This window comes from Polypterus senegalus, chromosome 3, assembly GCF_016835505.1.
Source record: "Polypterus senegalus isolate Bchr_013 chromosome 3, ASM1683550v1, whole genome shotgun sequence".
Classification (NCBI taxonomy): domain Eukaryota; kingdom Metazoa; phylum Chordata; class Cladistia; order Polypteriformes; family Polypteridae; genus Polypterus; species Polypterus senegalus.
This window is the reverse complement of record NC_053156.1, coordinates 64,724,142-64,736,700: the sequence shown is the minus strand read 5'-3', so window position 1 is coordinate 64,736,700 and position 12,559 is coordinate 64,724,142. Positions and strand designations below refer to the sequence as shown.

Genomic DNA, 12,559 nt, shown 5'->3' with positions numbered 1-12,559 from the left:
TTACTTCAAAACTTTGATGCCTCAGCTAATCTAATAAAGCAAATTTGATTTATGCAAACCTCTCTAATGACATCTAAAATTTAAAGGTGAAGTTGGAGGGGGGTTGTGGCTGCTAAAACAATGTAAACCCATAATAAAAAAAACTACATATCAAATCATTGAAGCCAAATGAGTGGTACAGTAGCTTGTATAACATTTAATATTTGATGACTAAAGGGAAAGCACATATAGAACATATCAAAATAGTACAGGAGCTCCCAGGATGCAGACTTCCAATATGAGGACAATACAGCCTGCCCGTTGTGGTGCTAATTTCCATATATTTCCAATATCAGAGTATCAGCGACTTCACTTATAAAGCTTGAGTACACATAAAATGAAGCTAAAATGTGCATATACAACATCCCACACAAACGTTCCGGATTTACATAAAAAAAAAACTTGACGGGGGAACATGAATAGATGTATGGCAATTCTGACCTATGTGTATAGAACATTTTGGAGAAATTGGGAAATGATGACACTCTTGATCAAAGTAGGAAAATGCAGCCAACCAAGCTAAACGATGACTTGCGTGCATAATAATAACTGGTGTAGCAGTAAGGGCAGTTTTTGTTTGGTGTGGGTGCATATGCATAAAACATAACATGTTTTTGCCAACCTAAAAAGGCAATTTGCAGCATTGTTCAGTTCTCCTTATGTAAGCATACTGCAATAAGGGCATCTAACAAAAATGAAGCTGCTTTTGTTAACTGTAAGTAGTGACATTCCATTGACGCACTTGTTGCTGGCAAATGTTGGGGCTCGGTGGCCTGGGTCGATTCATTTTATTTTCCAGCAAAGTAGCATTGGCAGACAAGACAGTACTGTACATGGTAAATGGCTTTGTTGGTAAGGTAACTGGTTGAACCCTCAGTGTTGATATAGTCTGTGCTATTCTATATTAACTGCAGTCACATAGAGTGCCAGGTGATAATGGGTACCCACCCCTAGGACAAAGATATATGGCACCATAATGCCACTCATAATCTTGGGCTCTCATTTGCGAATACAACCAGAGAATACCACTCAATTAAGTTCTGCAGCATTGTGACTGCATATGTATGAGGCTGATTAGCATGCTCCATATATGGATGCTTTGGCGTGGCTTTCTAGGTGTATCAACATACACATATTTACAAACTGATTAATTTAATAAAGGGTAAATAGTGTAGAAATTTGTGTCCACCATATTTTATAAATCTCTTTATTTTTTTGGAGAAAGCATTTTCCTGTTTTTTGGATGTGCACAAATTTTCACACTGAAATCCACACAAAGATGTATAAATGAGGCCCTGGGATTTTGGGACTAATGAAATTTTAATTACTTTGGCTATCCATAAAATTTTACTTTTTAGCAAGCATATTTAACTAGCCAATGTTTCCAATCTCACATTAACAAATGTCCAAAATCAGGCAAAATGGCTTGTTAACAAACTTGATTTTGCACAACAGCTTTAAAAAAGAGCTTTTATAAATGAGATGTTATAACCTGACATATTATGAACAATTCTATTTGATGTGGTACTGATATGTCCGAATGTCTGAAATATTTTTTCATTAATGTAAGCAGTATTTATATTTTAATTACCAAATAGAAAATGTCAGTTAATAAATGTAGCTTGAGTATATTTTAAATCTGGTATTCCATGATGATAATATTTCTTTAAAAAGCCAGTCTGTAGTATGAGGGAAATACCCCTGTCAAATGAAATTTAGGCTTTGATGATAGCCAACTGTTTTCAATAAAAAATAAAAGTAACGTCCATAGATGACATAAGGCATCTGTTGCTACAGAAATCCCCTAGTTAGACTCATGACCGTAGCTGTTCACATGACAATGGACAGTTTGCATAGCTTTAAGACAGGGCTGTCCAGTTAGCTTTGAGTAGGGGCCAGATTATTAAAATAAAACCAGTTGAGAGGCCATTTTTTATGATGAAAACACACACGTAACTTGTCCCAGGCATTTTTAATTATGTTTTCAATCACAAAGGTTTTAACATCATCAGAAATTATGTAAGGAGATTTAGTCTTTTCAGTCTGCTTACATTTATCACTTTCTCACATCCATTTCCTAATTTACCCTTTCACCTGTAAAGTGACTTTTTTTGAAAAGGGGAAATGAAAGTAATTCAAATAACATTTTTCATTCTAACGACAAAAGTGGAGTCAAGCCAATAAGTTGACAGTGTGATGCAGGTGCTGGTCAATGATGGGTGCTCAATTATTTGTCCTAATGTGTCTAATCATTTGTATACAATGAGCCAAAAATTGTTAAAATGAATTTTATAAGTCTTCTTGAATAACTTAACTTTAATTATTGGGGGTATATATTGATTTCATAACATTCAGCAGCATAGCAAGTACTGTATTTCTGTATTTGCATTCAAATAACTCAGATTTTGAATCCAGTGTTCTTCACAGCTTCTTAAACCCTTTATTTGTCTATGGTATAGATAGATGATTTTCTCAGTTGGCACCAGTGAAAGACTTCACTTAAAATTTTGAGCAGGTGGTTGGATGAAGAAACAACTGTGTTGCAAAACACCCTTTGCCCTCTTAACTTGTGCTCTCAAAATATTTGTACTTTGGTGTGCGTGGTCTGACAGCTACTTTAACCACTAATTCACATCAATAGTGACATGTTCACATAGCATATCCAGTCACTTCACGCTGACTCTGCTACTGAACCATTAAAAGCAAAAATAAAAACAGCATCCTTCTTAATATTCTTTGATGTAAATTATTCGTGTATCAGTTATGGTATTAAACTTCATTATTGTTCATTGGCCATTTTATTTTCATTTTGAGCTTGCAGTTTCAATTAGCAGGTGTGACTTGAGCTTTCCTGTTACAACAATGAAAAATTCAACTTATAATGCATTTTGCACTAACATTTATAAATGCATTGTCCTGGTGATCTCAGAATCCGATTAGGATTGAGGAAATCCAATATACATCCACAATAAGGTTGTGAGCAGGGGTTAGTAATAGCATAATATTTCCTGACAAGCCCTGAATTTTATCACAGCGAGCATCAAAGCAGGGGAAAAGCTTAAGTTGAAGTCAGGGTGGGTGGTCTTGAAATCACTGCAGAAGCTACTTTCTTTCTTCACTAATAAATTATTTTTGTACATTCAGCACACACTCACTTTCTCCCAGCTGGAATAAATGTATTTCTCTCCAGTAACTGTTAGTCGTTTTTCCCCAAATATTGACTCTTTTTGTTCCTTTTTTAATTTAGAAAAAGATATTTTGGCAATAAGACAAGACAGTTGAGCTAGCTATATGGATATAATGCATATGAGACAAGAGAGCAAAAGAGCTCTTGGCAGCCTGCATCAGCTCATTTACATTATTACTTTTTGGTGACTAATTATTTGCTGATATGGTAAGGCAAACTGTAATAACAGCTATTTTATAAATATAGTAAAAAAGTTGATGCTTTATAACAATCAGACGGGAATGTCTGGAGTGCTCAGAAAAACCCAGAGACACGATAAGAACATACAAAATCCACATTTACCTAAACCAGGCATGGGATCTGAACCCTGAACATTGGATCTGTGCTATCCAACTATCTTCAACCCACACATATGTATAACATCAGATGGATCTTCTTGAGAAGTATTGTGCCATTGTGGAAATCTCCAGAAATTTATATAATGGAAAATGGAACAGATCTGTCCAAAAATAGGACCAAGTACAATAAAATGTGTGTTGATGACAACAGTCAGTCAAACTTGGAGTTAATAAAATACAGAATCTTTAAACAGCTCTCAGAGAAAAGGGCACAGTTTAACATTCTTGGAACTGTACCTCTCATTACAGCACACTCTTTTCTTTCTATATTATTGCACGATAGTGCACTTTTTAACTACAGAAAACAAGGCAAAAAAACAAAAAAATAATAAAAAAAAAAAACACACACACACAACACACTTCAGAAAATTGTAAAAAGTTTTCATTTTCAGGAAAAGATGAGTTGTTTAACATACTCTGGAAATTAAAAATAAAATATCTTATTAAAAATATTGCAAAAGAATCATTATCACAGTAAGAATGAAGAATGATGAGTAAAGAGTCTGACATACAGTAATTACTAAGTGAGTTAAATACAAACTCTCTGCCAGACAGGATGGAAATAAAAAGATGTCACCTAACACCTGCCAGAAACTTTCATCCGGCAGTCACTTACCATGACCAATCTGCTGGATGACTGAAGAGCTGCAAATACTACAAACCTTTAATGCTAAATATGATCAAAAAGTAATCCCAGCTCTCAAGATGAAGTTTCTTTTAACTATTTATGCCTGCATGCGTTTAGAGAATGCATTCAATTCAAATTTACTATTACAATTACAAACACATCCATCAACTTCCTGAACCTGCTTTCACCATTTTCTGTCATGATTTGGTCTCTTTAATTTTTCTCCAGCTGTATTTTATTAGTTTGTTTTTTTTATGGGTGGAATCAAATTGTTTAGTTTTCTGTTTTAGGAGACGTACTTATACTTCACATCTTAGTTCACCTCCATTTTCTAGTACTGTTTGTTATCTATTAGCATGGCTGCTACCACAGGAAAACCAGAAATTGTGACGGATGATGTTACCAATGTAATAGTAAGAAAGGTCAGCATTACACATTTTCTGGTTGTTAAGAGTAGCTGGATTCAACAGCGAGAGTTAGTGGTGTGATATTTTTTCGTATTTCTTCTGTTGACGAATTCTTTTGGTTTAGCCTAATGGGCTTTCATCACTTTGATAGTTTGACAAATTATTGGGGGGGTGGGGGTATATATTGATTTCATAGCATTCAGCAGCATAGCAAGTACTGTATTTGCATTCAAATAACTCATATTTTGAATCCAGTGTTCTTCACAGCTTCTTAAATCCTTTTTTTGTCTATGGTATTGATAGATGATTTTCTCAGTTGGCGCCAGTGAAAGACTTCACTTGAAATTTTGAGCAGGTGGTTGAATGAAGAAACAACTGCGTTGCAAAACACCTTTTGCCCTCTTAACTTGTGCTCTCAAAATATTTGTACTTTGGTGTCCGTGGTCTGACAGCTACTTTAACCACTAATTCACACCAATAGTGACATGTTCACATAGCATATCCAGTCACTTCACGCTGACTCTGCTACTGAAACATTAAAAGCAAGAATAAAAACAGCATCCTTCTCAATATTCTTTAATGTAAAATATTCATGTATCAGTTATGGTATTAAACTTCATTATTGTTCATTGGCCATTTTATTTTCATTTTGAGCTTGCAGTTTCATTTAGCTTTCCCATTACAACAATGAAAAAATTCAACGTATAATGCATTTTGCACTAACATTTATAAATGCATTGTCCTGGTGATCTCAGAATCTGATTAGGATTGAGGAAATCCAATATACATCCACAATAAGGTTGTGAGCAGGGGTTAGTAATAGCATAATAAATTATCAATTGCTTAAAATAATGTCAAATGTTCACAGGAAGGAGTTACTTCACTGCTCATTATAATTAAAAGTTAAAGCTTCCACAAGAAATGAAGATGAAATACTTCATGGCAATAAAAATATATCCTGTTTGCTAAATATTTTCATCTAATACCCTAAACATTTAGCATATTACATTCCTGTCTATGTAGCCAAGATGTATTCTGATATTGCAAAATTAAACAGGGATTCAGGCATGTAGTTGGTTAACTAATTGGCTCAGTAATGAGATCTGTATTATTTGAAACTCGGTTTCCAATTTGACACAGGCTTTTGTGAAACAAATACATATTTGTATTTTTAAAAGAATTTAAAAAAAACTTCAAACGTTAAGTGAATTTGTTTTAAAGAACATGGCATTTCTTTTTTAAATTTCTGCACACTGGGTATTTAGTAATAATTGCTGCATATACAGTACAGCTCAGCGTCCAACCCACCTTATCTATTTCAAGGTTGCTGGGATCAGAACCTATTTCAATAGCACTTGACAAGGCACCAGGCCAGCTACACATTAAAAGACTGTTACTTTAGTCTATCCAATAGTAAAATAACCAGAACTCAGTTCTGGCTTCTGCAGCACAAACTTTATTAAATCCCAGAGTATGCACGTAGCCTACAGCTGCAAAGCACTTGCTTGTTTTAGAAAAGCAAGCACCATTAGAATTTTCCAAAATATTGGATCATCAAACTATATACTGAAAATCTTTACACATTTCTCACATTTTACAACTGAAATTTGAAAGAAACCTGCGGTGGGTTGGCACCCTGCACGGGATTGGTTCCTGCCTTGTGTTCTATGTTGGCTGGGATTGGCTCCAGCCAACCCCCCCTGACCCTGTGTCGGATTCAGCGGGTTGGAAAATGGATGGAATTTGAAAGAAATATTACATATATACATCTCAAATCATTATAAAATTAATAGTGCGCAGAGGCATTATTTCCAACACAGTAATAAATTGAAATAACAGGAGATAAAACATGCGAGATAAAAAGAACATCCCATAAACATACATGCTGTCTGTGTGTACCAGCAATGTCCATGTATGCAAAGATGGCATTTTCATCTATCAGCAGATGTAAAAGGCATTCAAATTGCAATAGCATCATTTATTTTATAATACTTTCCAAAAAAATGAAACTAAGTAAATAAAAATGAGAGATCATCTGAAAATTTTCATTTAAAAATCATGGTACCACTGAACCTCAAATGCTTTACCACAATAATCACCAGTAAACAATCCTCCATCCTGCTCCCATCTTAACTCGAAAATTAAAAACGGAATGAGATCTATGACATATTACTAATCAACAGAAGCCATGAACTACTGGACAGTATCTAATGTGTAACACCAAGTATTTTGAAAATTGACCTGCAGGCAAAGCCTAATTTAGAAGAGTCCCAGACTGAGCCCCCTTGTCAAGAACCTCTGAAAGGACTTTTCATTTTCTGAACTCTGAAGCACCTTTGGTTTAGATATAGCAAGGCAACGCATGAATTGTGACACAGTTATTAGCACTGTTCCAGAGGGTTGGTTCCTGCCAATGCTACTACAAGACAGACTCCATCCCCTACCACACTGTTCAACATTAACTGTGACAGACAACAGAAATTATCTAACATTCTCAACCTCATTTAATCTAATTCAGGGCCCTGGGACTCTGAGCCTAATCCCAGCAGCACTGGGGACCCAGTCTATCACACAGCCCACACTCACTCACCCACCCAAACCTTCACTTACACAGGGGACAGTTTGGAAGGACCAACTAACCTAACATACATGTCATTAGGGATGCGGGAGGAAAACTCACTAAGGCATGGGAAGAATATGCAAGCAAAGCCAACCAACGAGATGGATCTGTAGGGTCTTGTACTACCTTGTATAAACTGGAATTGATAAAGTATAAATAATATGTAAATAATTGAAGATTTAGAGAATAAAAATGTGATATTCTCAATCCTGCTTACTCGTTGTCAGGACCCACAGTGGACTGAGGCCTAGAATAGCAGATTCTACACAAGGCCAGAACCAATCCTAGATTGGGCTACCAGTCCCCTGCAGATCCCACTCATGCACATTCTTACAGTCACATTCATTGATAAATCTGAACCCATGAATATGAAATTAACAGGTTAAGCATAGAAGTAACTTTTGTTTTTTATTCTCTCTAACAAATACCACATAAAACGGAAAAATAAATTCATTTTAATATTTCTGGATTTTGTCTTAGAAATGTAAAGACATGCATTTTTCATAAATTTCATTCTTTAATATTATATGGAACCTTGTAAAGCACTCATAATTAGATTCAGGGATCTTATAAAGCTTTACTTGTGTGTCATTTAGCAATTTTGATTACTGATAAATTAGAACAATTATAAGAATAAAGCAAAGTCATGATATCAGGATTAGGAATGGTACAGTTCTAGTACAATCATCCATTTCCAGAATTTCTTTTGACTATGTTACTGGGGCAGGAATGTAGAGCCTTTCCGGACACAAGGCAAGAACCAAACCTACACTGGTATACTTAAGTGCTCCTATATGCACGCCACTACGTTATCTAATCCAAAAAGACAAGTTTAGACATGCTTGTTCTATCAGCTAAGGAGTAGTCACCTTAACAACTCACTTCATGCAGTACCTCCTAGCATGATAGCGGCAGTTAGAAGAGTGCCTTACCTATCTCTATATCCATAAATCAATTTTCAAACAAAATAAATAGATACTAACAACACACAGGCATCTCTTCATGTGATTCCAAGTCTAAACAATTATTAACTTTTTTTTTATTTAAATCAAAGAAATTTGATTGTACAACAGCTAAAATGCAACTAACACAGTGAATGCGCATAAAACAATTCTGGATTAATACATAGGCACAAGCTGATCACAATAACAAAGCCTGATCACTTATGTAAGGAAACAGTACAACAAAGGTTGAAATAACATTGAAATAACATCAGTCAGTCATTTTCCAACCCACAATATCCTAACACAGGGTCACGCTGGAGCCAATCCCAGCCAGCATAGGGTACAAGGCAGGAACAAACCCCGGGCTGGGTGCCAGCCCACTGCAGGGTACACAAACTATGGACAATTTAGAATCACCAATGCACCTAACCTGCATGTTTTTGGACTGTGGGAGGAAATCGGAGCACCCAGAGGAAATGCGCACAGACACAGGGAGAACATGCAAACTCCACACAGGGAGGACCCGGGAAGCAAACACAGGTCTCCTAACTGTAAGGCAGCAGCACTACCCACTGCGCCACCGAGCCGCCCAGGCTGAAATAATAATAATTTTAAATTGGCAAGTTAGATTTCACAAAAGGTAGCTTTAGGACAAATCTAATAAAGGGAGTGATTTAGACTATTGAAGAATCAGATGTTTGGGATTATTGAAATTTAAATTAGTCAAACTAGTCCATTAAATATTTTTCTTAAGTATTATTAACCAACTAATGTCTTCTCCATATATTGATGCAAAGCTAATTTTCACAAAAGGTAAATGTCACAAACCAGACAAAATTGCTCCTGACAAACCTAGTTTTAAAAATGTATTGTTAAAAAAAGACTTTTTGTAAATGAAAATATCCTGAACTACCTTGGTGTTCAGTAATTCATGATAATGAAATAATATTTACACTTTTATTTTTAGCATTGATTATGATCAGCATTAAATTTCAAATTACTGGTGAGAAAATCTCAGTGAATGTTACGATAAATCAGGTAGTCCATGATGATCACACCATTCTTCATAAACCACATGCTGAGCTACCCGCATTATTGTGACATCAAATGGAATTTCCCCTCTCTGTCAAACATGAAATTCAAGCCCTGAAAGGGGAAATCATTGTTCAGAAATTTTTTATTTTTCCTCCAAAGATAATGGTCTAAATTTGCAACAATTTATGACAAATGGGATTATAACAAATGTATCTGAAAGCAGCTTATTGACATTCCAGCCTGTTATGTACTAATTGGGTATCCCTTAGTAAATTTCTAATTTGTGTGCATGACACATAAATTCAGGTATCACGATTAATCTTAACAAATACCCTGTGATTCACAGTATGTTTAGTGTTTGCCTTTATACACATGAATATGATGAGATCAGACAGATTTTTTTGTTATTTTAACAGCCCCCCCCCTCCCCCCCATTACATTTAATAATCTATGAGAAAGTAGTTGAAGAATGCACACTAAACATTAACGTTTTCTTCAAAAGATGACACATCAGGGTGGTGTTCAGCTCTGCTGTCTCACACCTCATGTTCCCCGTGTTTAAACCCCAACCCAATTACAGCTTGAATGGAGTTTACATGTTCTCCCCATGTCCGCATAAGCTATTCACCAGAGACTCTGGCTTTCTTCCCTCTTCTTAAAGGAACAAGAATTTGATTAGTTAGTAACTTTTTTTTATATTTAAAACTCCTGTTGTCCCTCTGATCATTTATTGGAATGAGCAGTCTTGATGGTAGATTATAATGAATTTTAAAGCACTAAAATGTAATCTGTAAACTGTTTTAAGATTTTTTTATGAAATATATCAGCTATACTAGACTCCAAGGGTCTTCTTTATAAAACTCTGCATGGATTTGAGAATGAAATTATATAATATACATTTATAATGTTCGCTTCCCGGGTGGGTGCTCCCTGCATGGATTTTGCATGTTCTCCCCGTGTCTCCGTGGGTTTCCTCCAGGTACTCCGGTTTCCTCCCACAGTCCAAAGACATGCAGGTTAGGTGCATTGGCAATCCTAAATTGTCCATAGTGTGTGTTTGGTGTGTGGGTATGTGTGTGTGTGTGTGTGTGTGTGTGTGTGAGTGCGTGCCCTGCTCAGGAGTTGTTCCTGCCTTGTGCCCTGTGTTGGCTGGGATTGGCTCCAGCAGACCCCCATGACCCTGTGTTAGGATATAGTGGGATGGATGATGACTGACTGACATTTATAATTTGTAAACTCTGGCATATGCACATTTCTGCACAATTCACCTTTAAAAATTAGAATCTTCTTGTAAATGTGCAAAAATGAACATGCCTCCAACCCCTCCTGTTTGCCACCCTGAATCAACCATACATGGAATTCATTAGCATCATCCATATATATGCAATCACATTGTTGCAATTCTTAACTGGCTGGAAAAGCAGTCTCCCACTTGATGTTTTCAGCCACCACCAACTGTATTTGAGGAGTTCACCCAGGCCACCAAGTCACAACATTTGTCAGTTTCACCTTGGCATTAGAATGTATCTGCTTGTGGTTAACTAAAGTAGTTCCATCTCACTAGGTGCCCTTATTGTAATATGACTGCTGTCAGATGCCATAATTACAATCATAAAAGTAAAATCAGACACTGCTGCAATTTTTTTTATGTTGGTAGGTACAACCAAACCTTGCAGAAACTGAACATAGCACCCTGTCAGTCATTTATGGCTTCAAGCACAGTGAGCATGATGGATTGGGTAAGATATCCCTGACCTGCCAGTCAATTCCTTCTGGTAGGTGACTTTTCTCAGAAAGCCCACTGCTGTTAAAACCTGAGGATTTAAAGATATATAGCCAGATTTTAGGAAGTCTGAATTTCTAATGCCAGTGCCAACTGCACGCATAGTTCCAAGACAAGGGCTCTTGAAAGTCTAAAACAGCTCATAAGCCAGACCAGTCCCTAAAAGCTGTCCTTAGTATATGATCATTTGCATAGTCTTCAAGCAGTGCCGAACAAGCCATACGGAGTCAAACCATTAGGCCATAGAGCATGATGTTTATAGCTTCTATAAGCAGGGAGTGAATTTCACTTGTGTTTTTATTGTGCTTTGGCTTCTTATCATTAGAAGTGACAACTGGTACCTGATATAAAGTGACAAACAAACTACAGAATATATGTAGCATTAACCCTCTTAAAAGGGAGCTAAATTAGAATCTGTACATTATATTCATTACTTTTGAGGTTTAATATGTTTGTCACATCACTATAACAAAAGCTCAGTGATATGAATTATTATATCTGCAAGTCTTCATTTCTGTTTTGACCTAATTTGTCACTTCCTACAAAATGTGTATTTATGGGTCAGAGTTGCCCCATCAGCTTTCCCAACAAGTTCTCTTTTATACGTTTGCATGGAAATGAGAAACACAGCAGGTGTGCCATCCACAAAATCAGCCACAATTATACGTTAAATGTAGTGACTCATGTACCACAAATAAGAGTGGTGGTGGTAGCTCTCTTTCCATTGGGTAAACCATTGAGCACATTAAAAGGACAACGAGGGGAGGTTGGGGGCATACACTAATACAGCAACATTGCCACACCCACCGCATGACGAACCACCTCAGCATCCCAAATTAAGACCTAAAGGCAGTCCTGCAGCGGGAGACACCTCAACACCACACTAGTTAAAATGGAATGGTGTGAGGTTTTTAAACAGCGGCTTGAGTGCCAACCCTGCACCCAATCCCTGAGTTTTCCCTGCAAGTTGGACAACCTGCTTGAGAAGACTACCAGATTTCATAAACTTACCCACAAGCCATAATATCTTGATATTTAGTGTATAATGTATTCATTTTGCTACATTTTTGCAAAACTAGTTGCTAGCTGTTAAGGCAAACTAATGATTATTCTTACCCTCACATTGGATCCTTGTATTTAATGCAAAAATCTGCAGCTCAGAAATGGGGGGGGTGGGGGGGTGGTTAGAGTCTATCCCTGCAACACAGGGCACAAGACTGCGTACTAGATCACCACATGAAATACTAATATAAACCCTAAGGGCCAGTTAACCTGCCCCACATTTCTTTTGCAGATGTAGAAACATTATTATGGGAACAACTTCACAAATCCCAAGGTTTTTGATCGAGACTTTGGATACTACTTACATGAAGCAGGAGCACAAAGCACCTGACAAGAATTGTTGTCCTGTACTTAACTTTACCAAATTAAACTGTCTTTTTTGTTTTATTAACTGCAGTAAGGCCGCTCCGTCCCTGTCCTGGGCCCCTTTCAACATGAATACCAAAAAAAGGGGGC

The 12,559-nt window shown here is 36.6% G+C and overlaps 1 protein-coding gene across 2 annotated transcripts in view; it reads right to left on the bottom strand.

Moving 5' to 3' along the window:
• st6gal1 (ST6 beta-galactosamide alpha-2,6-sialyltranferase 1) overlaps nt 1-12,559 on the bottom strand; it is a 115,590-nt gene that overhangs the window by 101,867 nt on the left and 1,164 nt on the right. The window lies entirely within an intron of this gene.